The sequence below is a fragment of the Rutidosis leptorrhynchoides genome, chromosome 8, assembly GCF_046630445.1.
Source record: "Rutidosis leptorrhynchoides isolate AG116_Rl617_1_P2 chromosome 8, CSIRO_AGI_Rlap_v1, whole genome shotgun sequence".
NCBI lineage: Eukaryota > Viridiplantae > Streptophyta > Magnoliopsida > Asterales > Asteraceae > Rutidosis > Rutidosis leptorrhynchoides.
This window is the reverse complement of record NC_092340.1, coordinates 284,949,219-284,951,909: the sequence shown is the minus strand read 5'-3', so window position 1 is coordinate 284,951,909 and position 2,691 is coordinate 284,949,219. Positions and strand designations below refer to the sequence as shown.

Below are 2,691 nucleotides of genomic sequence, written 5' to 3'. Positions count from 1 at the left end.
TGTAATATTGTTAAACGTTGATTGTCGATGTGTTATTTTTGTAAACGTTTAAATATATTTCGTAATATTAATCGACAGTCGGCCGACTGACATGGTCAGTCGACCGACTGTCTTTCACTGTCGACCGACATAGGAACTGAGGCATTTAAGCCTAATTAATCTTCATTAATTCTGTTAACTACTCTACACATTACACACACACGAAAACAGTTCTAGGTCGAGTCTCTCTCAATCTTCATGTCCAAATACCACAGAATGTCAGTCTAGGCTTCGTGTTTATCAAGATCTAATCTTGGTTTGACTTGTACGAACCCGAAAACCCATAGATATTCGTTTAAGCTCTTTCTATTGTTATTCCGCCTCTAGATCGTGTTAGGTTGATTCTAAGATCCTCTTCTAAGCGTCTACAAAGTGGGTAGTTTGTTAGTGCATATTTTGTAATCCCTAGTTCCATGAACTTTAACGTTTTATTCGATCATGTTGTAACCTGTAATATTGTTAAACGTTGATTGTCGATGTGTTATTTTTGTAAACGTTTAAATATATTTCGTAATATTAATCGACAGTCGGCCGACTGACATGGTCAGTCGACCGACTGTCTTTCACTGTCGACCGACATAGGAACTGAGGTATTTAAGCCTAATTAATCTTCATTAATTCTGTTAACTACTCTACACATTACACACACACGAAAACAGTTCTAGGTCGAGTCTCTCTCAATCTTCATGTCCAAATACCACAGAATGTCAGTCTAGGCTTCGTGTTTATCAAGATCTAATCTTGGTTTGACTTGTACGAACCCGAAAACCCATAGATATTCGTTTAAGCTCTTTCTATTGTTATTCCGCCTCTAGATCGTGTTAGGATGATTCTAAGATCCTCTTCTAAGCGTCTACAGTGGCTCTCATTCACAATTGTCAGCTCAAGTTGTGGGAAGGTATATGTCCTACTCAATTAACATCACACAATCATATTCCAAATGATTCGATAAATAGTTAGACATATACGTTATATCACAATGAAATGTCCTTAATTATCTACGTTTTCAGGTTACCCTGAAGTGAACAATATTTTTTTTGGAACCAGGCTGTACCTCAATGAGTTTGTTCATCGTATCTCTACTTTCAATTCAGAGTATGAGTTTCACATACATTTAACTTTTTAATCATATTATTCCTCATGCTATTTCACTTTCATGTTTTTGTGTAATATCTATAAAAAAAATGACTAATATGATTGTGATGCCTCAGGTTAGCTGACAATCCCAATAAAGATGAGTTGAGTGCAATCAATACTATTTCGCCTGACTTTCGTGAGGATGAGCAAAAACTTGGTGCAAAATACACCAAGTGTGACTTAATCAAATTTGATCAAATAAAAAATTTTCAACGGGTATATAATATTCAAACTCTGTATTTGGGTAGAATCACAAGTTTTGGTATACACTATTAATACTAAAATATGACAGGATTTCAATTTCCTGGTAATTGGAAAAGTAGTCAAGGTTTGTGATAGTGTTGGATGGTTCCAAAGACTTTGTCCAGTGCATGAAAAAAAACTTGCTGAGGTATACAATTGTGACCTTGATGTTGACATTCTGTGGTGTGACCTCTGTAAAGTTGATGACCAGAAGTGGATTCCGAGGTATTTATTATTGCAAAAATTTATGTCATAATTTCTAATGTGATCACAACATATATCATTGTATTATCATATTAAATTAGCTTAAATCAATTGAGCAGGATATGTACTTCAGTGACCATCAAGGATGACACAGGTGCAGTTGACATCATACTCTTTGATAACCAACTGGTGAAATTAGTTAAACGAAGTGCGACGTGGCTTAATACAAGAGCAGGGGCGGTAATTTAATTATAAACCTTTTTGAATATTTGACAACTATTATCACATGATTAACTAAATGAGTTTCGCTAATTAATAATTGCTGAATGTATTAATGCATGAAGTGTGTTGCTCCATACGATGTTCCTGCAGAGCTGAATGATGTTGCCAAACAAACTTTTTTTGTTTCTGATTCGTAAAAGTACATTCAATGAAAAATTGAACTATAAGTCTTACACAGTCATGGACGCGACCGACGATAGTGATATCATGGCTGAAGTGATTCGTAAAGGGTATAAGCAAGTGTTTGAAGATCATACTGTTAATGATGATTGTCAACACGAAACACCGAAGCCATTGAAGGTACTTTTATTAAATGAATTACTATTTGTGTTAATATCCATCTAATGAATATAGTAATCATCTTATTCAAACGTATATATTGACCATATGATTTCATGTGTTAAATCATTCAGACACCAATTGCTGATGGTGTTGAAGCTGCAAGTTCTAGCGGATGCAAAACTGGCAATTCGTCTTAGGGTAAGCGAAAGGCGGATTCTCAATCCGAAGTTGATGAAGGCGATACACCTACTGGTGGCACTGCGGCTGGAATTTCAGCCCTTAAAATACCAAAGATGGAACCACTGTGATCTGCCAGTTGGAGGTTTGTTATCATTCATATGATTTTCATTTTTTGATATGTTTCCTTTGTTTTTAGAAATAAATTATCAAATAACTTTGTTGTTTGATATCTACTTCATCTCAAACTGTTGGGATTTGATGAGTTTTATTTTGCAAGTACTATGGTATATTTACTATACCGTTAAGTTGGTTTTTTTAAATGAA

At 34.9% G+C, this 2,691-nt stretch overlaps 1 long non-coding RNA gene across 1 annotated transcript; it reads left to right on the top strand.

Annotated features, from left to right (window-relative positions):
* The first annotated feature begins 1,512 nt into the window (after window positions 1–1,512).
* On the top strand, window positions 1,513–2,199 carry LOC139865060 (uncharacterized). Its single transcript, XR_011764590.1, has 3 exons — window positions 1,513–1,644; window positions 1,743–1,863; window positions 1,968–2,199. It is a non-coding gene; the product is annotated as an uncharacterized lncRNA (long non-coding RNA).
* Window positions 2,200–2,691: the final 492 nt, after the last annotated feature.